The sequence below is a fragment of the Hypanus sabinus genome, chromosome 3 (genome assembly GCF_030144855.1).
Source record: "Hypanus sabinus isolate sHypSab1 chromosome 3, sHypSab1.hap1, whole genome shotgun sequence".
Taxonomy (NCBI): domain Eukaryota; kingdom Metazoa; phylum Chordata; class Chondrichthyes; order Myliobatiformes; family Dasyatidae; genus Hypanus; species Hypanus sabinus.
In genome coordinates, this window is record NC_082708.1 from 136,886,897 (window position 1) to 136,914,591 (window position 27,695).

A 27,695-nucleotide genomic window follows, 5' to 3' on the forward strand; every position below is an offset into this window, starting at 1 on the left:
ATGATGCACGAGCCAGTTATGGAAAATGACCCTGATACTGATACAAATATTGAGCCTTTTATGCTGAGTGAGCTTCACCTGATACTCAATCTGAGCTATATGACTTGGTTAGAGACTTGGGTGTTCCAAAAACAGAATTATTGAGTTCAAGACTAAAGATAGATTCTGTCATCACCAGGCACAAAAAACCTCTGTGAAGTGTTCCAATGTTTGAGAGAGATGATTCCCAGTAAAGCTGATGCCAAGATTATGGAACACACACAAAATGCTGGTCAGGAGGACCTGAAATGTCGACTGTTCTTCTTCCTATAGATGCTGCCTGGCCTGCTGCATTCCACCAGCATTTTTGTGTGTTGCTTGAATTTCTAGCATCTGCAGATTTCCCCCTGTTTGCCAAGATTAAGGAAGGTACTTTTGCTGGTTCGCAAAACAAAAAGTCATCAATGACAGGCAATGTGACAAAATTCCAGTGTGACAGGAGAAAATCACATGGAAGGCATTCAAGGATGTTGTTGAAAATTTTCTTGGAAACTATAGAGCACCAAACTACGTGCAGCTTGTTGACAACATGCTTCAAGCATACAACACCATGAAGAGCAACATGTCTCTGGAATGGGCTGAGGTCACGCAAACCAATTTGAGTGTAAATGTGGTAATAAGCATACAAACACAATAAAGCAAACAAGAAAAAATAACCCGCAGATGCTGGAAATCCAAGCAACACACACAAAATGCTGGAGGAACTCAACAGGTCAGGTAGCATCTATGGAAAAAAAGTACAGTTGACATTTCAGGCTGAGACTCTTCGGCTGGACTGGAGAGAAAAAAATAAGGAGTAAATTTTAGATGAGGTGGGAGGAGAGAGAGAAGCACAAGTTGATAGGTGAAACCTGGAGGGTGAGGGATGAAGTAAGAGAGACAGGGCTGAAGAAGGGGGAATCTGATAGGAGAGGGCAGAAGGTCATGGAAGAAAGAAAAGGGGGGAGGAACACCAGTGGGAGGAGGTGTGTAAGGAAGGAGTTAAGTTGAGAGAGGGAAAGGGGATGGGGAATAGTGAAGTGGGGTGCATTACTGGAAGCTGGAGAAGTCAATGTTTATGTCATCATGTTGGAGGCTTCCCAGACAGAATATAAGATGAGGGGCATTGTTTGTGTGGATAGTCAGAGGCTTTTTCCCAGGATAACATGTGAGGGCACAGTTTTAAGGTGCTTGGAAGTAGGTGCAGAGGAGATGTCAGGGTTAATGTTTTTTATGCAGAGTGTGGTAAGTGCGTTGAATGGGCTGCCAGCAATGGTGGTGGAGGCGGATATGATAGGGTGTTTTAAGAGGCTCCTGGATAGGTACATGGAGCTTAGGCTAGGTCGAAGGGCTAATTTCTAAAGTAAGTACATGTTCAGCACAGCATTGTGGGCTGAAGGGCCTGTATTGTGCTATAGGTTTTCTATGTTTCTATGTGTTGTTCCTTCATCCTGAGTGTGGCCTCATCACAACAGTAGACGAGATCATGAATGTGAATAGGAAGTGGAATTATAATGGGTGGCCACTGGGAGTTTCCACTTCTTCTGAGTGTAGGTGCTGGGTGAAGTGATTTCCCAATCTACATCAGGTCTCACCAATATATAGAAGGCTACACTGAGAGCACCAGACATAGTAGATGACCCCTACAGACTCACAGGTGAAATGTCACCTCATTTGAAGGACTGCTTGGGGATGTGATGGAGGAGGTGTAGGGCACATGTTCCTCTTGCAAGGGTAAGCACCGAGAAGGAGATCAGTGGGGAGGGACGAATAGACAAGGGACTCACATGGGGAGCGATCCCTGTGGAATGCAGTAGGTGGGAGGGGGAAAGAAAAGAAACACTTGCTGGGATGATCCCATTGGAGATGATGGAAGTTCTTCAGCCTAATTTATTATCATGAAACAGAAAACTGGGTCCTCCCTAAGTACCTATCGATCATGATCCATGGTCTAGGTGAAGTCCCAAGAACTGAGCAAGAGGTGCTTCAATAAATAGGGGTTCAATCTACAAATATTGAGAGACATGCAGCGACAGATAACCTCTTTGGTATTTTGTTCTCTTGCCATTATTACTGAGGCTAAGGATGAATCAAGAGGCTATTAGCAAACACTTAACAAACCTATAGTGTAAGAATACAACTGCTATTAAACTTACGTGCAACAAGTTTCAAACAAGTGAATATCTGCAGATGCTGGAAATCCAAAGCAACACACACAAATTGCTGGAGGAACTCAACAGGCTGAGCAGCAACAATGTTAAAAAAAAAGTCAATGTTTCAGGCCAAGAGCCTTCTTCGGGACTGGAATGGAAGGGGACAAGTTAGTGTAAGAAGGTGAGGGTAGAGGAGGAAGGAGTACAGGTAGCATTTGATAGGCAAAACCAGGAAAGTGGGCGTGAGCAATAAAGAGTTGGAAAGTTGATTGGAGAAAGACATAAAGGGCTGGAGAAAGGGAAACAAAAAGAAGAGGACGGAAATCTAGTGGAAGTTGGATGCTAAGTTGATGAAATCAATGAGCTCAGCATGGGTGCAAGAAGACAGTTCACATGCTCTTGACTTTTCAATGACTTTAAATTCCCTGGCTCCAATTGTCTCATTTTCACTATAGATGTCTAGTTCATATGCACCTCCACATCCCATCAGGAAGGTCTTAAATATCTCCAGTTATTTCTCGATAACAATCTCAACCAGTTCTCCTCTAGCACCAGTGTCCTCCACTGGGCGGAACTGGTCCTCACCCTCAATAATTTCTCCCGCAGTTACTCCTACTTCCGTCAAACCAAAGGTGTGGCTATGGGCGTTGTGGTGTAGCTATGCCTGCCTTTTGTTGGCTATGTGGAACAGTCCATATACCAAGCCTACACTGGAAGCACTCCATCAGCCACAAAAAACCGGGATGTCCCGATGGCCACCCATTTCAATTCTACTTCCCATTCCCATTCCAACATGTCAGTCCATGGCCTCCTCTGCTGACAGGATGAGACCACACTCAGTTTGGAGGAGCAACATCTTATATTTTTGTCTATATAGCCTCCAACTTGATGGCTTGAACATCGATTTCTCAAACTTCCGGTAATGGCTCACTCTCTCCTCTCCTTGACCATTCCCCATTCCTGTTTCCCTCTCTCAAATTATCTCCTTACTTGCCCAACACCACCCTCTGGTGCTTCTCCCCTGATCTTCTGTCCTCTTCCATCAGATTTCCCCTTTCCAGCCCTTTATCTCTTTCACCAATCAGCTTCCCACTGCTGTACTTCATCTACTCCCATTCTCCCAGTTTCACCTATCACCTACGACCTTGTACTTCTTTCTCCCCCTTCCACCTTCTCACTCAGGCTTCTCCCCTTCTTTTCCAGTCTCATACAGAAGCGTTGACTGTTTACTCTTTTCCTGGTCTTCTGAGTTCCGCCAACATTTTCATGTGTCATTTTCTGCATTCCCATTCAGAGGCCTTTTCTGCAAATCATAATGTTGTCAGTGACGAGCATGGTGAAAGGTTTCACCATGATATTACGATCATGGAGAAATGCTACCAAGGCAACTGGAATACATCAATGCAGGCTGATAATTGTCAGACACTTAAGTGAGAATCCTCAGATGCTGAGTACAAACAAAATCACCAACAAAGCATCGTTACCTTATTTGAACTATTGCAAAGCATTAGTACTGTTTTGCAATTAAATGTATTATATGAAATAAAAGTTAATTTCTTGTTTCTCCAAATTTCTACATAAGCAAGTAGTTTGAATTTGTATTTATGTTCCGCTTCAAGTGGTCTATTAGAATCATGAAGTATTTCTGAGAAAACAATACCTTCAAAAATATTTCTGTCCGGTGATATCTAAATGCCTCTGAAAAGTTGTTTTGGTATCTAGTTCTACCACTTTCCCTTGTAGAGCATTGCAGACTCTTACTGTTGTGTATTTCATATTTGAGTAATCGTGTAAATGTCTTGTTGATTAAGCATTCTTATCCATTTAACAAATTCATTATGGGTTGTACAGATAAATAAATGAATTGCCTATGTCATAACGCCGCCACGTGATATGTGCATGTTTACTTAAAGTGATCACAAAGTTAGACTGTCATTTTGGATTCCCAAGTTTTCTTTTGAAACAGTTTTGAAGTTGCAAAAGATAACACTTGCCACTCTCTGTGTGTAAAAAAACAACTTGCCTCGTAAATCTCCATTGAATTTTTCCCCTTTTCACTTTAAAGCTATGCCCTCTGATAATTAATATTTTCACTGTATCGTGTACCATTTATGTTTTTCATAATGCTGTGGATCCTATGTGCCTGAAATAGCTGGATGGAATACCATGGAGGGGCACTGTCAAAAGTTTTACTAAAGACATTATAGAACACCCACTGCCCTGCCCTGATATCTCCTTTTTGTCACCTCCACAAAACTTTCAACCAAGTTAGTCACCTCCCCTACACAAAATGATCTTGATTATTAAATAAATTTTTACGAAGTGCTCTGGATCGAACTGTTCAATGTGTCTTGCACTACAAGCACTTGATGGGTCAAATAGCAGCATTCTGTGTTGTACGGAAGTATGTAATATGGAATTGACTAGCTTTACTTGACCCATACACAACACCATTAGAACAGGGGGGAACTAGGTGCCTGTGATAATGTTGATCTGGATCAAGGCCAATTAATGATGTTATGTTCTTATTAAATATATCAAGGAGAGCTCTACACAAATATCAATATTGCTTTTTCCTGCTCTCCCTCATTTAAACCTGTAAGAAAGCACTTGTACACACACACACACACTTACACTTCAAGTGCAGCACCCACACACCCTGTGCTCTCATATGCCAACTGCTTCTTGAGAGTCTCCACTCCAATCAGGATAGCTCTTTCACTGTTTCAACAAGATAAAAATTTACATGAAATATGGAGATCTAATAGTGTATGCTATTCCAGCACATTTGTTTGACACTTCTCTCACTGTTAAGTAAAATAAACAGTTTTAATCCTCTGGGAAAATAACAGACAACAAATGTTTTTTGTATCATTTACCATTTGCTGATATCTCCAGTAGTGCATTCCAGCTCACAGGACAAATAAGATAAAATATGGTATTTTCTCAAAAAAAAACCGAATGGATTTAACATTTGAAGCATCTTAGTATCATCTGATATAGCTCAAATCTGATTAGTTTCTCAAATTATTCTGTATTATTCTAGCACCTTACATTCAAATAAAAGGAACTGAATTTGCTTCCAAAGATATAAATCATCAGAAAAGGGGAAAAACGTAGGCCAGTAGGCTCTGTGTAATCTTGTCATTCATACAGTATAAACATTTTAGATGGTTATTCTTTGTCCACTAACTATGGAGAAGTGATTAAAGAAAAGAAATTTCACAAGACTTCCAAAGCATGTAGTTTTTATTGCCAGTCATCAAATTTCTTCAGCAAATGTCAGCTGTAGGTCAAGGACAACACAACCATGTCGCAGAGCCAAAATACTGGGTTCCAGCTCCCATTATCTCAAGTTGATCAGCCTATTTAAGATGACTCTTCAGTTCTGTACTGTCGAAGTGCCACACTATCAGAAATTATATCATCAGAAATTGTTGGCAAACTGGAGAATGAACAGCACTCTCAGGGTACTACTGCCAGACTCCAATTATAAAAGCAGGGACATATTACTTCTAGACTATCAAACCTCAGACTGAAATTAACATGATAAAAATAACTTTCATATACTTTTTTATGAAACTTAATTATGTTTTCTATGTCAGTTATCTCTAAATATATAAACAAATGTAAAGAAATATAGGCTACGATGGGCTGTAATATAATAAAGAGAGCTGTTTAGAACATCAAATTAATGGACCAAATGATTGATGTCTGTGTCTACAAATTGTGTCAGATACAGTCCAGTCTATCACAAGCGAAGCCCTCCCCACCACTGAGCATATCTACAAGTAGTGCTGCCACAAGAAAGCAGTATCCATTTTCAAGGACCTCTATCATCCAAGCTGTGCTCTCTTCTTGCTGCTGCCATTGGGAAGGAGGTAAAGGAGCCTTGGGTCCCACATCACCAAGTTTCGGAGCAGCTATCACCCTTTAATCATCAGGCTCCTAAAGCAGCATGAATAACCTCAACTCTAAACTTATTCCATAAACTATAGACTCACTTGCAAGGACTCTATAATTCACATTCTCATATTACTTACATTTTTATGTTTGCAGAATTTATCAGCTTTTGTTTGTGTGCAGATTTTCATTGATTACATTGCATTTTTGTTCTATTGTGAATGACTGCAAGAAAATGAATCTCAGGATTAAGGTTTTTAAATTTAGTAAATAGGTCACGCACTGTCTGGTCACTGCTTAGTTCTTCACTAAACATGAAGAAAGACTCAGTCATGTAATTTGCCATATAGTTTTAATTCCATTCCACTAATCAAATAAAATAGAACATTTCTTTGCAATATCATTTGACCTAAAATTTATTGCACTTGGGAGCACAGTCTCGATCATTTACCAGTGACCGCAGTACTCATGAAGTACTTGGCTGTTCTCCCTAGTGGGATAAATGGTAGATTAAAGGATTAAAGGACACAGACCTGGTTACCCTTAGTATATTACTGTAAACTGCTGAGTGCAGCCAGTTTTTGTCAAAAGGAGTTATTGAAAAAAATCATAGAGAAGAAAAAAATCGCCCGGGTCAGGTCTTTTTCACTCTACCAATGAAGAACAAACACTAAATTAAAGAAAGCTTTGCTGGAACACTGAAAATGGATGCAGTCATAATATTTTCAAAGCTTACTGCAGAGCCTCACTCTGGAAACAAGAGAATATTTTCCTGAATTGTTTCCTTCTACAAGCTAGCAGCTATACCATTCAGAGGTTGTATTTATCCAGGCAGATTAATGCGTCATGGAAATTATAACTATAAACAGAAGCATTATATTTAACAGATTTTTAAAAAACTGCATGTTCTACTATCTACTTAGAGCTGGGACATTATATTTCCTCACATTTTTGCCCTTCTTAGAAAAAGCTTGTATTTCATTTATCAAGTCTGCAATGTCAGCCATCTTCCAGTAATTTATTAAAGTAGTCTTTCTTTTTAATGTGGCAGCTAAGACAGTGAATGTTGGCAGGCTATTTAACAATGCTTGGCATCAATGTCCAACTAGATCTGATGGTATCCCAGCCTAATATCCAGAAGCTGCACACTCTAATGTAATTTACTGAACAATTTGTTCAAGGATTTCAGATGAAGCTTAGTGTATAATCTTGAACCTTGACAAAACAGACCACTGAATAACAAAAACCATGATAGTTATTCACTCTTCCACATATTAAAGGCCTTGACAGAAAAAAACCCACTAACAACCTCCTTAGAAAATACCAGGCATCCTGCAGGGAAAATGATATTGCACTGCAGCACCAAAGTGCCTTTTAAAGAGGGCAGGGCTACTCTATGCTCCCAACGCTAAGTGTTTGAAATCCTCCATTTGTGGCCTCTGCTGAAACCAAGATATTCAGTAATAATGATAGAATGAAAATTTTTCAGTTCTTTACTTGGTGATTTATCTCCTTCAGGGGATTTTACTGCCAATATCTTAGACTTATCTCCAATCTACTGAAGAAAAATAGTAATAATAAAAGATGGAAAGAAATGGCAAGGAGCCCAGGGACTCTCCATTGTTATTTATGTGTGATAAATGGAGAAAACATATCCAATAGTGGCACCAATAGATAAATTAAGAGGGCAAGGACAAGTCAAGTCAAGGAGAAAGCAACTGGCTTACTCCCTGTTGCATTTCCACTTCCATACTGAAGTGCAGCCAGATTGCAAATTGTATTGTCCTCATTTAGACCATTTGTCCTCTCCATGCTGAGAATTTCATTATATCCTTTAGCTCCTTTAGGGTAGCAGGGTGGAGAAATGTCTCTACCAAAGGAGATCTAAGGTGTTCCTTCTCTCCTTTCACCTGCAGGTCGCCCTTGGGAAAGGTGTAGCACCTGCTTCGCTCCCCGATCAGCGTCACATGAGGCCATGGGAGCAGGTGGTAGATGATCATATGAGCAGCTGGTGCATATCACAAGTCCTGGTTGATGCACTATCAATAACCCCAAAAGACTGGAAGTAGAGTAAATACTGAAAGGCTTTTATTAGCAGTAAAACAAAGCATGTACATGCTGGATGACTGTGGGAGGAGCAGAAACACAATCACCTTTATCCTGGGGTCTGTGGGAGGAGCCACAGGAGCAGTCAGCAGACAGCTATACGTGGTTTACCACACTGGTTATGTGATCTATGACGGTAGGTAGACAATCAATGAAGAGTATTGATAATGGTTGGGCTCACTGGTCTTGTAAAGACACTGCCCATAAGTATGCAATGGCCAACCACTTCTGTCAAAAATTTGACAAAATTGATGTTAGTCATGGAAAGACCATGATCCCTGACATCATACAACATAGCACATAATGAATTAAATTTTTAGCTCATTGAACAAGTGCTGCACTAATTGAAAAAAAGCAGGTAAAATGACAATGGAAATATTGCAGCATCATAATCTAAAATGGAGGCTTGAAAAACCCACAAAAATTATGCCCTTGCCACACTGAACATAGGTCAGTCTTTCTCTGTGACAGCCATGGGACATCAGCTTAAAAGGCTGCCTTGGAAGCAAGGGAAAATATAGGTTTAGAAGAATGAAGCTAAACACCTACCACTAGAATCAAGGATAGTTTCTATCCTGCTATTGAACAAACCTCTCGTATGCTAAAGGTGAATTTCTCAATCTCCACATCTACCTCATTGTAGCTCTTCACTTTATTCGTTTCCCTGCACTGCACTTTCTGTGTAACTGCAGCATTATGTTCTGCAATATTTTTACCTTTGTATTATGTATTAAGTATGGCATGATCTGCCTGAATTGCATAGCAACACAAACATTTCACTGTATCGCAGTACAAATGACAAGAAACCAAACCCCACTTTGAGCTCTAGTCTAAAAAAGGTATATGGGGAGAAGGCAGGAGATTGGGGCTGAGAAGAAAATTGGATCAGCCATGATGAAATGGTGGAGAAATGTGATGGGCCAAATGGCCTAATACTGCTCCTATATCTTAAGGTCTTATGGCTTTTTCGTCAATACCCTATTCTGCTCTCCCTTGTATCCTGTATTGCTTTTTTTTAAATCAGAACACTATTTAATTTTTTCTTTATTCCAGTCTCTTATGTATTTGCTTCTGGATAGTATGCAATTGCCATTGCTAATTGCTCTTGAGAAGTCTTGCTAAGCCACCTTCTTGCAAATTACTTGAAAGCTATGAGCGTATATACCTGAATGCCATCAAGGTCTGTTACATGCAGCAATCGACTTCTTCACTGACTAGGAATTTGAGAGGGTTCTCTGCTCAGATCATTGACCTTCAATAACCGCTACCATCTTTCTTTATACTAGCTATGACACCAAAAAGTTGAGCGCATTTCCCTATATGCTTATTCAGTTGGCTTTTACAGAGCTCTTCAATGCTAGATAAACAGTTGGGAATGTAACTATAAAATTGGGCTTTCTTGCCCTGCCAGATTACCCAGAAATTTATTGGAAGTGTAGACTTAGTACTCACAAACATACAGAAAGTGAATGGAATGGGTAATACCTACATAGATGGAATGGTTAATGGTGGAAAATAATATGGTATGCTGCTCCAAGGAAATAACTAATTTGTGATGGTGGTTCGCTATCTGTAAATCTGGGGGCTTTTGAAGAGCAATTAAGAGTCAACCACATTGTTAGTGGTCTGGAATCACATGTACATAGAAACTATTAAAAACACCACAATTCTTTCTTTGGGGTCATCAATGGATCCAAGGACTTCAGTATGTGGCCTTTGTGATAGTTTGGTAGTTTCATGACAATGTTATTGATACTAGCTTTTCGTGTTTGATTAAACTCTTTACTGCTCTATATAATGATCAGTCCAGACCTCTGCATTACCGGAGCTGTATCATCATCACGAGGCATCCTTATCCTGTTTATCTACTCAATGAGATGAGGTAAACCAGCTTCCAGGAGAGAAAAGTCAGAGGTTCTAATTCAGGGAAGCAGTATATTGCTTAAAAAGTAAAAGGAGTCTGAAAGGGATATGGGCAGTTCCCCTCTCTGTCTCCACTATATCAGACAACCACCAGCTTTTGCAATTAAATAAGATGGCAAAGCATTGGTAGCTTATTAATACAGACTTACATTTGCCTGCCTCAAGCAAACTTAATGTCTTCACGCAAATTCCACATACACTTGTGGGAGCTTCACTCTACTGTATAAGCGGAAATATTCTTAGCACGGAGATAGAGTGGGGGACTCGTAGATTTACTATGCAACTTTCTGATTGCTAATCAAACACATAATCACAGCATGAGATGTCCAGGATTATCTCCCTCCTACCCACTCACTTTTCTTAACATAATAAACTACAAGGATTTTTAATTTGATTTCAACATAGATTTCAATGTATTTTAGCTGAAGGACAAAGAATAAATTATCCTATTTGTATCTGCTAGGGATACATCACATTTTCTTTAAATAGGACCAGAGAAGCATTGAAGATTAATTTGTCATTCAGCGAGGCAGTCTAAACCAATTAATCTATCAGCCAAACCGCATTTTGGCAAAAGGCATAGCATGGAAGATGCAGTTATCAGCAATAGAATTCCATTAAAACAATAAATTGGGAGCCAGCTTAATTCTGATAGATGCATGACTAGTTTGTGAAGTAAAAAGTAACGACCATACTTGAATTGAGTCTGTGCCCAAGTAAGTAAGGATTTTTGCTGACTTTCTCAATAAAAGTGACTTCCCACTGCTATATTTAAGTAGTTTGTGCATTCTCCCTGTGACCACATGGGTTTTGCTCCAGTTTCCTCACAAATTCCAAAGATGTACAGGTTAGTAGGTTAATTGGACAGCATGGGCTCTCTGGGCAAGAAGGGCCTTTTACTATGCAGTATTTATAAATAAAATTAAAAATAAAATAAACATTCCCAATTTGGATTACTCTAAAATGGCTAACTTAAAAATTGGGGAGTCGAGCTTTCTGTTAGTGATGTCAAAGCAGTCCAGGTAGAGTTCACCAAACTATCTCAAAAGATCATGGGATTTTAATCCATGTGATTCACATCTGTAATGTTGATAAAGGTTTTCAGATATGGTGTGGACATTACCCAACTTGGTTCATTTTCAAGGCCATCACTTAATTTGCTTGCACGAGAAAAAACAGAAAATGCTGGAAGTACTCAGCAGATTGAACACTATTTGTGCAAGGGAAATGGGCTTAAATTTTCAGTTTTGAAAGGATATAAAAATGCTACTGCTTGGAATAATATGACTCAGGCTAATTGTAGCTTTCACATCAATGGATAAAATATAGTTCAGGCATGGATCAATGGAGGGTGCTCTGTTACCAGCAAGTGACTGGCTTTTGTTATCACTGCTTTTGGAAACATTGTCCTCTAGTTATGATGCTCTTCAGTCAAGTTGAGGTCAGGGCATTCTCTGAGAAGACACTTGAAGGATGTGTCCTCCAAGTCAACATATTTCCACTGTCCTCCATCAGCAGGATCTGGATGCACAAATGAACATTATCTTAGAAGACCAAATGTTAGCTTCTCTTTTCTAATGTTCTGAACACACACATATAGAAACTGGAATTCAGAAGCTTACATGTACATTCAATGGCCACTTCATTAGATACAACTGTACCCCTACTCGCTAATGCAAATATCTAATCAACCAATCAGATAGGAGCAACTCAATGCATAGAAACATGCCAACATGATCATGAGCTTCAGTTGTTGCTCACACTAAACATCAGAATGGAGAAGAATTCTGATCTAAGCCAAATAGGGTATTTTGAGTATCACAGAAACTGTTGATCTCCTGACACACACAACAGTCTCTTGAGTTTACCGAGAATGGTGCAAAAAAAAACACTGTTGCAAGGAACAAGGCAAACCCAAATGCAGGACACAGGCACAGAGATTGAGTTAGGACACAAATGCGGGTGTGAGCGTTGAACGGCAAACAGGAGGGAGTGCAGGAAAGCAAGAGGCAGGTAGAACTTATCTTGACATGGAGCATAGAAGGGGAAGTGGCAGACAAAACTTTCAACATGGAGAGACAGAGTTACAGAGGTAAACCTCGGTGCTAAAGTAAGACTTAGAATACTATCTTGATGCAGAGAGACTGAGTTTCACAGGTACACCTCGGAACTGGAGAAGAACTTAGAAAACTTATTTTGACACGAAAAGACAGAGTTTCACAGGTAAATCTTGGTACTGAAGCAAAACTTAGAACACACAATCCTAAGCAGCCGGGAAACGTTCATTACCACACTGGCAAAACTAACGACCTGGCAACTAGTGTTTGCAAAGCTGGCGTTCTTATACTGCAGACCTTGATGAAAACCAGGTGTGTCACCATCAAAGGAAATTAGGAAAGAATGGGGAATTAATGGTTGGAACCATTGCACAATCAAAGGGAATTAGGAGAAAATGGTTAATTAATGGTCGGGACTGTGACAATAACCCTCGCCCCCCCACCCAATGGGAGCCTCCAGGTGAACCATCAGGCTTCGATGGAAATCTCAGATGAGGGAAGGGTCCAAGATGAAGGAGCGGGGAATCCAGGATCCAGGTGCGCTCCTCAGGAATGTATCGCTCCCAATCGACCAGGTACTGGAGACCCCTGCCTTGGCAGCGCACATCCAGTATTCACCGGATGGTGTAAATTGGGAAGTCATCAATGATCTGGGCGGGTGGAGGAGGTTCAGCAGGAGGGCACAAAGGGCTGACAGATACAAGTTTCAGTTGGGAGACGTGGAACATGGGATGAATGTGCATGGATCTGAGCAGACTGTGTCTGACCACCGGGGGGGGGGGGGGTGTTGATGATGCTCTCAATTTCGAATGGTCCAATGTAACGAGGGGCAAGTTTCTTGGGTTCATTCTTGAGGTGGATGTCTTTTGAAGAGAGCCAAAACTTCTGACCAGGCCAATAGTTGGGTGTAGGAATTTGATAATGATCGGCAATCAATCCAGACCTTGCAGCACCGGTGGAGATGGGCCTGAACTGAAGGCACAGCAATGTCATCTTCTTGGGCAGGAAACAGAGGGGGTTGGTAACCAAGGGAGGCATTCCAGTGGCAGTGCTGACCAGGGAGTTGTGGGTGTACTCTACCCAAGAGAGATGAGTTCTCCAGGATGATAGGTTGTTGGCGGTTTCCAAATCCTGGTTTGCCCGTTCCATTTGACCATTAGTCTAAGGATGGAAACTGGAAGACAGACTTACTGAGGCTCCAAGGGCTTGACAGAAGGATCTCCAGACTTGAGAGATGAATTGGGGACCCCGGTCAGAAACGATGTCAGAGGAATTCCATGAACGTGGAAGGCATGATGGACAAGGAGGTCAGCTGTTTCATGGGCTGTAAAGAGTTTGGGAAGGGCTATGAAGTGCACGGTTTTGGAGAAATGGTCCACCATGGTGAGTACAGCTGTGTTACCATGTGAAGGGGGTAGTCCAGTGACGAAATCCTGAGCAATGTGGGACCAAGTGTGGCCAGGGACAGGTAGGGGATGAGGCAACATAGCAGGTGGTCAATGGGAGGCTTTTCCGTGGGCACACACAAAACAGGCCGAGACGAAGGAGCGAGTGTCAGCTTCCATGGTGGGCCACCAGAAATGTCACTTCAGAAGGGATGGAGTTCGACCGATTCCGGGATGGCAGGCAAATTGAGAAGTATGCTCCCACTGGGGAACCTGAGACTGCACAGAGTCAGGCACAAAGAGGAGATCGGGGGTCCATTTCCTGGGTCTGGTTGAGTCTGTTGCGCCTCTCTGACTGTGGATTCGATCTCCCAGGTGAGGACAGCCACCACCCAGAATGGTGGAAGGACGGTATTGGGAATGGGAAGGCCTTCTTTGGAGAAGTATTGATGAGAGAGAGCATCTGGTTTTCCGTTCTTGGAGCCAGGACAATAGGTGAGGGTGAATTTGAAATGGCCAAAAAATAACGCCCAACAGGCTTGGCAGGAATTAAGGCATATTGCGGTTTGGATGTATTCGAGGTTCTTATGGTCCATCGAGACAGTGAATGGATGTTCAGCTCCCTCTAGCTAGTGCCTCCACTCCTCTAAAGTGAGTTTGATGGCCAGCAACTCCCGGTTCCCAACATCGTAGTTCTGTTCAGTGGGGGATAGACAGCAAGAGAAGGCGGCTGGAGATGAAAGATGGAGCTTTCGGTCTAGGACGGAGCGTTAGGAGAGGACCGCTCCTACCCCAGTGTCGGAGGCATTGACTTCCACAATGAATTGGCAACAGGGGTCAGGTTGGACCAGGATGGGAGCGGAAGTGAAACGCCTCTTCAGCTGTGAGAAGGCTGAGTCTGCTTTGGGGGTCTCAGTGAAAAGGGATCACAGGAGAGGTGAGCTGAGTAAGGGGCGCTGCCACCTGGCTGTAATCCCTGATGAAGTGACGGGAGAAGTTAGTGAACCCCAGAAATCTCTGGAGTTGTTTGAGTGTCGTGGGTTTTGGCCACTCTGCTACCACTCGGATCTTTTCAGGCTCCACCTTCACTTGCCCACTCTCATTGATGTACCCCAGGAAACTGACAGAACGGACATGGAACTCGCAATTCTCTGCCTTAGCGAATAGCTTGTTCTCCAAAAGCCTCTGAAGAACCTGACGGACATGGTGGGTGCGTTCCTGAAGACTGCTGGAGAAGATTAGGATGTCGTCCAAATTAATGAAAACAAAATGGTTAAAAAGGTTCCTAAGGACCGCGTTCACAAGGGCTTGGAAGATAGCAAGAATATTGGTGAGACCTTTTGATGAGAACTTAGCTTTCCAAGCCGGAATTCCTTGTGAGCCGTTGAGTACCCCACTGGAAGCCCGGGCACTGGACGGTAGACTCCTTGCTCGAGATCGTAAGGGTGATGTGGAGGCAGAGAAAGGGTCCATTGCTTGCTAAACACTTCACCCAAATCGTGATACTGTACTGGAACCTTGGATAAGTCGGGGGTTGAGAGGTGGTCGAGGTCGCGGTGACCTCCACTGGGGGAAGGGCTGATTGCAGACAAGTGGAATGGCAGAATAAACTCCAGCTGACAGTCTTCCCACTGGACCAATCAATGTAGGGGTTATGATGACTTAACCAGGGATAACCAAGAACTATAGGAGCTTGAGGAGAGGAAATTATATGGAATTCTAACTGTTCCTGATGTTTTCCAGAGAGAAGGAGAGACAGGAGTGGTGTGCAGTGTGTTACTTGAGCCAGGAGTCTACCATCCAGTGCCCGGGCTTCCAGGGGGGTACTCAACGGCTCACAACGAATTCTGGCTTGGAAAGCTAAGTTCTCATCAAAAGGTTTCCCTCTGCGCCGGAGTCCACTAGTGCTAACAGAGGCAAGGACTGTTGGTTGTGGTGCAAAGTGGATTGGATTGAAGCTGCATCTGGGGTCAGGGTACTGAAGGGAATGTTGTCTGGCTCACCAGGATCCCCCTTTCTACTGGTGAGTCTTCTCCTTTTGGCCAAAGGGGATAGGTAGCACAGAAGTGGCTGAAGTGGCCGCAATATAGACAACCACCCACTCTCAATCCCTGGAGTCGTTATGTGAGGGAAAGGCGGTTCCATCCCAGCTGCATGGGTTCCTCTCCCGGGGCGGTGAAAGCCACTGGGCTGGGAGTGACTCTAGGAGCAGGAGGAGGAGAGAGGCTTGTTCTGGTGGGAGGTGGTAATGAGTGCCGAGGAGTGGCCCAGGGTGATGGAAGACGAGTTCAGTCTCTATGGTGTTCTCGGAAACAATTGTCCAACCTAGTGGTTAGGGAGTTCAAGGAATCTCGGCTATCGGTGTCATCTCTTGCCACCACCTCATCCTTTACCATGTCACTGAGACCATTCCGAAATACCCCTTGGAGTGCCTCATCGTTCCACCCTGAATCATCCGCTAATGTTCGGAACTCCACGGATCATTCGGCAACACTGCGTGAGCCTTGGCAAAGCGTGAGTAGATGCTGGTGGCGTCTTTACCACAGACAAAGATCTTTCTCATTTCCACGAAAAAAGTGGCGGAGAGGAGCAGATATCTGGTTGGTTATCCCAAATAGCTATGGCTCACGCTAAGGCACTTCCCCGCAACAACCCCATGATATAAGCAATCTTTGACTTATCCATGGAGTACGTGATGACTGCTGTTCGTATATCAAAGAGCATTGAAGAAGGAAGGTCCAGCACTTCCCCAAATTCGCAGCATAGTGCTCCGGTTCAGGCACGTGAGGATCTCACAGCGGGGGTGTTGCTGACACGTAGGGGGTTGCCGCTACAGGTTGTCTGGGCCAGTTAGACTGGAGCGGGTTAAGTGAAATGTGTGGTGACATGGACTACCTGGGTTTCACAGGTAAACCTCAGTGCTGAAGTAAGAGAATACTATCTTGATGCAGAGAGACTGAGTTTCACAGGTACACCTCAGAACTGGAGAAGAACTTAGAAAACTTATTTTGACATGGAGAGACAGAGTTTCACAGGTAAATCTTGGTGCTGAAGCAAAACATAGAACATACAATCCTAAGCGGCCAGGAAACATTAATTATCACACTGGCAAAACCAACAACCTGGCAACTAGTGGTTGCAAAGCCGGAGTTCTTATACTGCAGATCTTGATGAAAACCAGGTGTGTCACCATCAAAGGAAATTAGGAGAGAATGGGGAATTAACCGTCGGGACCATGACACAAACAAACTGAAAATGCCCAGTGAGCAGCAGTTTTGTGGGCAACAGTGCCTTGTTAATGAGAGAAGTCAGACGAGAATGGCCAGAATGGTCAAGCTAATAAGAAGGTGACAGTAAGCATGTGTTACAACATCACATGCAGAAAAACATCTCTGAATGCTCAACACATGAAACCTTGAAGTGGATGGACTACAGTGGTAGAAGACCACAAGCATACTTCCATGGTCACTTTAAAGTGGCTATTGAGTGTAGTTTCTTTCCATATAACCATATAACAAGTACAGCATGGAAACAGGCCATCTTGGACCTTCTAGTCCATGCCGACGCTTACTCTCACCTAGTCCCACTGGCCCGCACTCAGCCCATAATCCTCCATTCCTTTCCTGTCCATATACCTATCCAATTTTACTTTAAATAACAATACCGAACCTGCCTCTCCCACTTCTATTGGAAGCTCATTCCACACAGGTACCACTCTCTGAGAAAAGAAATTCCCCCTCATGTTACCCTTAAACTTTTGCCCCCTAACTCTCAAATCATGTCCTCTTGTTTGAATCTCCCCTACTCTCAATGGAAAAAGCCTATTCACATCAACTCTATCTATCCCCCTCATAATTTTAAATACCTCTATCAAGTCCCCCTCAACCTTCTACGCTCCAAAGAATAAAGACCTAACTTGTTCAACCTTTCCCTGTAATGTAGGTGCTGAAACCCAGGTAATATTCTAGTAAATCTCCTCTGTACTCTCTCTATTTTGTTGACATCTTTCCTATAATTTGGTGACCAGAACTGTACTCGTCCATCCCTGCATTTCTGAGTTCAATACCTGGACTCAGGACTCATGTGATAATAATAAATGAATCAGTTTCATAGGGAAGTCAACAACTGGAAGTTGGAAATGGATTGACATCATTAAGTATTGTATATACAGAGCTGCCCTAAAGAAAGTCAAGGTTGCAATGTTCATGTTAAATACTCGGAACTAACCTACAATTTAACTCCATAAGCATATAAAAAAAAGACTTTTGAGAATTGAACTTTTAGTCTATTTCATTTTCTGAAAAAACTATTTTTCTTTATCTCAATGAAACTCTTCGACATTTTAGTATTGTTTTAAAAGCAATTTGAATTGATTTTAAATCGGATCACTCAAAGATTTTTCTGTGATTAAACCTTTACCAGCTGTATTGACAAAAATACATTGGATTATTGCTTCTAATTGCAAAAGGGAATACTTCTTATTGGCAAGTGAAATAAGAAACGATTATGTTCTATTATCTTGCTTTATCTTTTGGTAAGATGGCGCCATTAAGTGGTGATTCTTTGCATGAATCTCCAATGGGAATTCCCAATTAGGACTACTACAGCTGAAATCCATTGTCATAGCCATGGGTATTTCAGTAAATAGCATCATTTTAAGATATTTAAAAAATCTAACAATACTCAAAATTAATGCAACTTGAATGGCAGACTCAGGTCACTAGTGGATTTGCTATTTAGGAAAATGGAAGCGCGGCACCGCATCAATCTACAGGTATGATTGAAACACAGAGGCCTTAGACTTCCACTCTTGACTGTTACCTAGCTGATGAGAGTACAGTGTCTTAAAAATAAGACATCAGAGCAGGACTGAAGTACCACAAAGACATCAGGAAATGCTATATACTCTACATAGCTCACACCGATAATTTCGGACACAGCATTACAGACCAATAGCTTCACCATTCTCTGAAAAGACAGAACAACTCAGTCAGTTCAGTCTTTTAAAAGCAGAGGAGGTGGAGTATGCTTTATGATGCACAAACATAGCAGCTCTGCCTCACTCCTGCACAACCAACAACATCTAGTGGACAAATGTCATCTATTTTATCTGCCGAGGGACTTTTCTGCCATCGTCCTGGTAGCTGTGTATATTCCACCTCAGAACAGTGTCAGGCAGACATTGAAGGAGCTGAGCAACGTAGTCAGCAGGTATGAAACTGTGCACCCTGATGCCTTCCCAGTCACTGCAGGAGACTTCAACCAGCTTGAGAAAGTCTTTGTATAACTATGGCTAACTTATTACCTGTGGAACCAGAGGCACCAATACACTAGCCCACTGAATACCACCATCAAGAGTTCTTACCATCCCAATCCACGCCCGTACTTTGGAAAGTTCGATCACCCAGCTGTACTTCTACTCCCAGCATATAAACAGAATCTAAAGACAGCAGTACTAGTGGTGGGAACCAAAATGGCAATGTCAACGGGTGGATGGGGTGGAGGACTACTTACAGGACTAGGACAATATTCAGGAATTAATTTTCGAATCTGAATGAATACACTACAGTTGTCCGCAACTTCATCAAGACCTGTGTGGATGAGTGTATGCCTTTGCGAGCATACTGGACATACCCAAATCAAAAGCTGTGGATGAACCAGGAGATTCATAGAGTGCTGGGGGCCAGATTTGTGGCATTCAAAATCGGTGATCCAGAACCATACAAAGAAGTCCAGGTATGACCTATAGAAGGCTGTTTCTAGGGCAAGAAAACAATTTCATTCGAGGTTAGAGATAGAATCTTACGCACGTTAACTCTGGCAGGGTTTGCATGCTATTACAAGTAAAACCTAACATCATGAATGACAGCAATGCTTCTCTCCCAGATGAGCTGAATGCCTTGAAAGGGAGAATAAAACTACACCCGTGAGAATCCCTGCAGCACCTGGTGACCCTGTGATCTCTGACTCGGAAGCCGATTTAAGAACATCTTTCAAGAGGGTGAACGCTCACAAGGTGTTAGAGTTTGATGGTGCACCTGGTAGGGCTCCGGAAGATTGTAATAAGCAACTGATGGGAATGTTCAAGGGCATTATATTTATTTATGTATTTATTTACTTATTGGCATACAGAATGAATTAGACCCTTTTGGCTCCTTGAGCTGTGCTGCAGCAACCCCTGACTTCCAACCTAATAAAGGGATAATTTACAATTAATCGTCCTACTTTAGATTGTGAAGGAACCCACCTGTCTGTACTTCACAGGAAGTACATACAAGCTCCTTACTGGCAGCGGGAATTAAACCCAGGTTGTCAGTACTGTAAAGTATTGTAGTAACCATCACACTACGGGATTGTCATATGATGTTGACATCTTCAATATCTCAGTGCTGCAGTCAGTGGTTCTCATCTGTTTCTAAAGGGCAGTAATCATAATAGTGCCCAAGTAAAGCAGGGTGAGCTGCCTCAATGACTCTCACCCCATGGCACTCACATCTACTGTGATGAAGTGTTTTGAGAGGTTGGTCATGATTAGAATCAACTTCTGCTTAACCTAGGACCTGGACCTGTTGCAATTTCCCTATGTCCACAATAGGTCTACAAGTGGATGCAATTACATTGGCTCTCCTCTCATTTTTGGACCTCCTAGACTACCTATGTCAGGCAGGTGTTTATAAACTGCAGCACAGTGTTCAACGTAATCATATACTCAATTCTAATCAACAAGCTCCAAAACCTGGACCGCTGTACCTCCCTTTACAACTAGATGATTGACTTCCTCAGCAAGAGACCACAGTCTGTGTGGATTAGAAAATAACATTCCCTCGTCACTGATAATCAACACGTGCACCTCAAGAACATGTATTTGTCCTACTGTTCTACTCTCTCCATACCCACAATTGTGTACCTAAGCACAAAAATGTCATCTATATATTTACTGATAACATAACTTTGTTGATAGGATTACAGATGGTGAGAAGGAGGTGGACAGAAATGAGATAGATAGCTGGTTGAGTGATTTCACGGTCACAACTTTGCACCTGATGTTAGTTAGACCAAGGAATTGATTGTGGACAGACTAATCCTCAAATAGGAATCAGCAGGAGAAAGGGTGAATAGTTTCAAGTTCCTGGGTGTCAATATCTGCACCCAACATAGTGAAGCAATTACAAAGAAGACACAACAGTGGATATATTTCATTTGGAGTTTGAGGAGATCTGATATGTCACCAGAAACCCTTGCAATTTTCTATAGATGTACCTTGGAGAGCATTCAAACTGGTTGCTTCACCATTTGGTAGAGAGGGGCCACTACACCAGATCAAAAAAGTTGTAAACTCTTCCAACTTCATCATGGACATCAGGTTTTCCAGCATCCAGGACACCTTAAAGAGAAAATGTCTCAAAAAGGTGGCATCCATTTGACGCACCATCAATAACTCTCGGAGACGTGAGGCAAGATAGGCTTTTATTAGCTGGAAGAGAGCAGTCAGCAGCAAGAGATCACCATACAACATCCTGGAGACTGAGGGAGGAGCAGTGCCTCCAATTGCCTTTATACAGGGGTCTGTGGGAGGAGCCACAGGAGTAGTCAGCGGGGGCGGGGGGGCATGTCCAGACGTGCATATGAGGTTCACCACACCATCATTTAGGACCTCCTTTATCTAGGATATGCCCTCTTCTCATTGCTACTATCAAGGAGGAGGTACCTGATCTTGAAGACACATACTCAACATTTTAGGAACAGCTTCTTCCCCTCTGTCACCAGATTGCTGAATGAGCAGTGAACCAGAATTTTTCCCTCTTTTTTGCACTATTTACTTAATTGAATTGTATATATCCTGTATACATATTTTTTGTAACTGATGGTTTTTATTATTATGTATTGCAATGTACTACTGCCATAAAACAACAAATTTTCCAACATCTGCCAGTGATATTAAGTCTGATTCTGATTCAAACCTGATTGCACTGGTTCTTGAGAGTGTTTACATCTGTAATTATGCAAATACATTTTATTGGAAACTTGGACTATAACCTAATGTCGTGTTCAATTTCAAATTCATTTTGGGTGAAGTTTTCCAACTGAGGTCAAGGCTGAAATAAGCTTGCAGTGTTTTTTAATCACTTTAAATTGAATGCACTTTATTATTTGAATGTGTTGAGTTAAAGCAGCTTTTAACAATAGAGAGATTAATTGAGATGGATGGGGTGATAATGTACAGTGCATTAGGGAACAAAGTAACATTTGGCAAAGGTTTATATATGTTCATAATTAAGTAATCTGCCTAAGCACAAAGTTGATATCAGTGGTGACTTTGCTAAGGTAATTGCAATGCTGTCCTTGCATGTATAGAAATGAAATACCACAGAACCCAAATCTATACAGCAGAACCTGCCTCCTTTATTCATAGCCAGCATTCTCCTGCCCCACTGCAAGTTTCAGCCGTATCCAAACAAGAATACAAGGAAAGCAGAAAAACTGTAAGTTATAGACACCTTTAGGCACTTGCATAAAGGGTTGAAGGAAGTCTTAGTTATTGGAGTTAAGTTACAGGAAGGAGTCAAGGAAGACTAAATTCTATAATCAGGGATGGAGGGGATTAGAAGCTGCATTATGGATGTGAGGGAATCTGGTAGAATTGTGGCTCATAGTTTGGAATAGACAGGGAATTAGAAAGAACTGGTCCATTTAAATGGTAGATGGGGAAATTCTAGAATCCGCTGTCAACTGTGGTGAACAGATAGGTGATTGAGAGGTGCAGGGGATGTGTAGGTAGGTATTGGGAAAATCCCTTAAGGGTTTAGGAGTTGGAGTTAGCAAACTGGTCTAGAAGGTCAGTCTATGAGTGAATAGGTAATATTGAGGCTACCAAGGGGACTCTTGGAGTTAAGGGATTATTGGATTAATAGCAGAACTTTAAGAGGATCAAGAGAAAGACAGCTGACTTGGGGTGTTGTTGCCATAAAAGATTAACCCAAAAGGATCAAAAATCCTTCAAAACACAAAAATACAACTGCAGGTGCTGTAGATCAAAGAATAGGAGCACAACGCTGGAAGAACTCAGCAAGTCAGGCAGCATCCGTGAGAAAAGAGTAGCCAACGTTTCAAAAACCCTTACTTTCTCATCATACAGATCTAACAGTACGTGAGTAAAACATAATACTGCTGGCAAAGATGAGCAATCATTGTTCCCAAAATATCGCAGCCAAATTTTCCCCACAATCCACTGAAAGGAACATCATTTGGAAAAAAACAAATTGACGTGACGAACAAAGAAGTTTCATCCAGGAGGTATGGTTAACTCATGCATGAAAGTGCCAGTCAAAATTTTGGTAAAATGGCCTCTCAATAGTTCAGAATGCATTTAACTCTGGGAGAATATCTGTTTTCAATTGCATAACAGCATTATGCAATTAGATTCATGGTCAGATCTATTAGACTAGATTTTAGTAGCTCTGCAGTAAATGATGGAAACAGTCCAATATTTTGGTCTTTTTAATAAAGCTATCTGATTGAGTACTGGCTTGAATGACTTTACAACAGACCTGCATTTAGAAACGATGTTCCAGAGTGATACTCTACATGTTGATTAGTAGATGGTGCTGTTCTAATTTCATTCATTTTTTTGGTTTGCTGGGTTAAACCATGACTGACAAAATGATTTTCTGTTAAGGTTATCTCTTGCATTGGCAGCATTAAATTGCACTGCAGTTAATAAGTTTAGAAATCCTCTACTCTGGTACATAATTCAAAGAAAAATGCATATTAACGATATCTGTATTAAAATGAACTTGAAAATTCCACCAATAATAGTGTTTGCAATACAATACTCATCAGATTAAAATAGACTTTATTGCATTTCAAACTACATGAAGCCCTGGTTTTTGAGACATAATCTATTGGTAGGTGTATTTAAACAGATCTATGTAAGGTACATGGCTAGACTTATTCTGAGTTTAGCTCTGAAAAACTATTGATCTGTAGAATTGATTTAAAGCTCCTGAGGATGAAAATCTGTAGCTCTGGCATACTGTGAATGTTGGATGGACTTCCAAATAGCCCTACAGAACTGAAGAGGTCATGCTGACATTATTTGAATTTTGATGAGTAGGTCATTGCATTGCTCAGGTACAGGAATATAAATCGCAGAGTATTGTGGGGCTTAAAACATTATACCTTTCACATACCAGCAGGGATCCAGGGTAAAGTCTTTGACCTGGACTTCTAAAGTAGGACCCGATTCAGTGAATAAGACCACCAATGTATTTTCTTGCCAGTAGCACAGGAAATTGGAATTCTTGACATTGCCCATTTCTTTAACTGATGACAACAGACGGGTAATACATTTGTATCCTAACCTAATTTGCTGATAATTTTATAAATAAAGATAGACTTGCATTTAGAGAATGCCATCATCAGTATCAGTGAAATGTCATTGAAGTGTCATCACTGTTGTTAGCAGAAGTTAGCCTCCAATTTATGTGCCACAAGGTTAACAGATACTGATGTGTTAATGAGCAGTTAGTCTGCAATTATTCTATTGGGATGAAGAAAGGTGTTGGTCCAGACACCAACAATAATGCCTTCTTTAGATTTGAATCTTTTGCTTCCACTTGGAAGTGTATAGGAAAGTTTACTTAATCATTTCTTCTGTAAATTGGCACCTGTGACAGTAGAATTTCCTCACTGCTACTCTGGAATGCCAGCCTAGATTTATCAAATCTCTGGAGAAGGATTTAACCTACAATCACTGACTCAACAGTAAAAGCACCACCATCTGTTTTGATGAATTAACACCAAACTGTCAGAGTAATCGTGAGATCTTTGTCTTCACTTTACAATGGCTAGGACGCCTCATTTAATAATGCAGAGCAATGCTCTCCACTCAGGGTAGATATTCTCCTTTCTTTCAAAAAGAGCACAACATTTTAACCTTCTTTATATATCTGAAGGAATGCTTAGCAATTTGCTACTGGTTATAAAAAATAAATAAAATGTGATTTCAAATTGAATTGAAATATTGTTAATTTAGCAAATACTAAGCCACTGCCCAGTTCATGACTTAACCATTTTTTTAGTTTCTGCATTATTGATAGAGACTCAAATGTTGTTTCTATTAAGTAGTTTCTTTGTTTTTACTTGAAAATAGAAACCAAATGTCCAAACAACAGTTTTTTTTTCTGTTTGGATGTCTGCCTGGCCTGCTGAGTTCCTTCAGCATTTTCTGTGTGTTGCTTGGATTTCCAGCATCTGCAGATTTTCTCTTGTTAGTTTTTTTAACAATTTGTTAATTTGTATGTAACTAACATATGGTTCTACTTTCATGTTGATTGCTCCCCGAGAGTCAAATATTTTGAATGTGTGTTATGAGATATCCACCAAAAGCACTAAATCTGGAAGAAGTGCTTTTTCTTCCATGTTTTTTCTTCCTAACATGGACCAAAGAGTTAAATACTAGAGGTGATGTGAGAGTGATAGCTTTTGACTTCAAGGCAGCATTTGACTGAGGATGGCATCAAGGTGTCCTAGCTAAAGTGAAGTCAATGGGAATTAGGAGGAAAACCCTCTGCTGGTTGGAATCATACCTGATACAAAGGAAGATGGTTGTGGTAGTTGAAGGTCAATCATCTCATCCTCAGGACATCACTGCAGGAGTTCCTCAGGGAATTGTCCTAGCACCAACCATCTTCAACTGCTTCAGCAATGACCTTCCTTCCATCATAAGGTCAGAAATGGGGATATTGGCAGATGACTGCACAATGTTCTGCACCGTTCATGAGGTAGTTCATACCCAAATGCAGCAGGACCTGGACAATATCCAGGCTTGGGCTGTCAAGTGACAAGCAACATTCGAGCCATGCAAATGACCATCTCCAACCAAAGAAGCTCTAAACATCATACTTTGACATTCAGTGGCATCACCAGCACTGAATCTCCTACTTTCGACATCCTGAGGACCACCATTGACAGGAAACTGAACTGGTCTAGCCATATAAACACCATGGTTATCAAGGCAGGTCAAAGGCTGTGGCATGTAACTCACCGCCTGACTTCCCAATGCCTGTCCACCATCTACAAGACTCAGCTCAGAAGTGTAATGCTATACTCGCCACTCACCTAGATGAGTGCAGCTCCATTGGCACTCGAGGATCTTGACACCATCTAGTACAAAGCAACCCACTTGATTAGTACCCCTTCCACAAGCATCCAATCCCTGCACCATCGACGATCAGTTGCAGCAGTGTGTACTATTTTCAAGATGCACTTCAACAACACACCAAAGTTCCTAGGCGGCACCTTCCAGAGGCATGACCACTACCATCTAGAAAGACAAGAACAGCACCACTTGGAAATCCCCCTCCAAGTCACTCATCATCCCGACTTGGAAACATGTCACCGTTCCTTCACTGTGACTGGGTCAAAATCGTGGAATTCCCTCTCTAACAGCACAGTGGGTATTACTACACCTCAGAGACTGCAGCAGTTCAAGAAGGCAGCTCATCAGCACCTTCTGAAGAGCAGCTAGGGATGGACAATAAATGCTAGTTTAGCTGGTGGCGCCACATCCCATAAATGAATAATTTTTTAAGAAGTCAGTAAGCCAAGCAGCATTGTAGGAGGAAAACCTATGTGGTAAAAAGTATAGCTTATAAAATGATTGAATTCAAAGCATTTTTGTGAATAATGACCCAAAGGCATACAGTAAGGGTAGGTATGCACTTAAGTGGACAAGAAAAACTTAATTGGGGAAATCTTAAGGTATCATTGATTGCTGAACAGATAAAGACTGAATTATATTATAAAGTTTCTCTTGTTGTAGTATCAAATTGGAAGAAAGTTCCTAAGGTTCACATCCAATGTCACTGTGGTCTGTTTCTGCCATATTAACTTAAATACCAGTGAAAAGATCAACCACCCTTGTGCCTAAATGGATGCTGGCTAACCCCCTGAGCTTTTCCAGTCCCCTGTTTTTTTTTGCTCCAAATCCCAGTATGCACAGCATCTTGTGTTTCCTTCTTAAATCCAGACTGTTTTTAAATTGCATGAATTTAAACCCCCAAATCTGAATGTACTCTGGATCCACAGATCTTCCGGTTGCAACGTTCAATAACATACCAACAATGCCATCATATCCAGTAAGAAGCAATCACCTCATCAAGAGCTGAGAGGAACAGTTCAATGCTCTGAAAACCATTATTGCTCTGTATCCCCAACCTGCAGGTCTACTTGAGGACCATTAAGGTTACCTAAAATCAACATTTAGTTGAGACTTATGTTACAAAGATGATATCTGCAGAATTTTCTGGTTTACATCAAGTTTAATTCCCAGTTTTGTTCAAAACTTAAACCACCCCCTATCACTGGAACTGCTTTGCACTGACGATTTAGTGTGAATCAATTTATACCCAAGAGGTATTATATAAATAAGAAACGCTTTGCACCATAGCATGTATTTCCACTCTAGGTTACAAATCCACAGTCAACAGATTGACTATGGAAATCAATAAGTTGTTGATAATTAAACACATCAATGTGTTAGTTGTGATATACAGTGGCACGCAAAAGTTTTTGCACCTCTGGTCAAAATTTCTGTTACTGTGAATAGCTAAGCGAGTAAAAGATGACCTGATTTCCAAAAGGCATAAAGTTAAATATGACACAAGTCTTTAATATTTTAAGTAAGATTCTTTCCCATTTGCTGGGGGTTAGTCACTAAACTCGAGAGTCAATCTGTCTGGAGTCCATCGGTTCTTGTGAGGGTACCAATGGCCTGTGGATGACACCAATGACATTTTATCTTTTGGTGGTTTATCACAGAGCTTGGTTTGGGTGCTCCATATTCAATGGGGCACTTCAGAAAATACAGGTGGGGGGTGCGAGTACTGGCTGTGTCATTTGATCTTAATGGAGGTTTTTCAGTTGTTATCTCAGAATTCTGTCCCATTTCTACTGCCTCATTGCTGCAGTAGAGGAGTCATAGACTGACATGCCATTCATGCTATCAGGTTGGAGGCTCTGATGGACTACTGCCACAATGGCCCCACTCAGGTTGGAGTAGCAGCACGTAATATTCCGTGTGGGTAGTCTCCAATTTGATGGCATGAACATCAATTTCTTGAAATTCCAATAATTTCCAACCCTTCTTC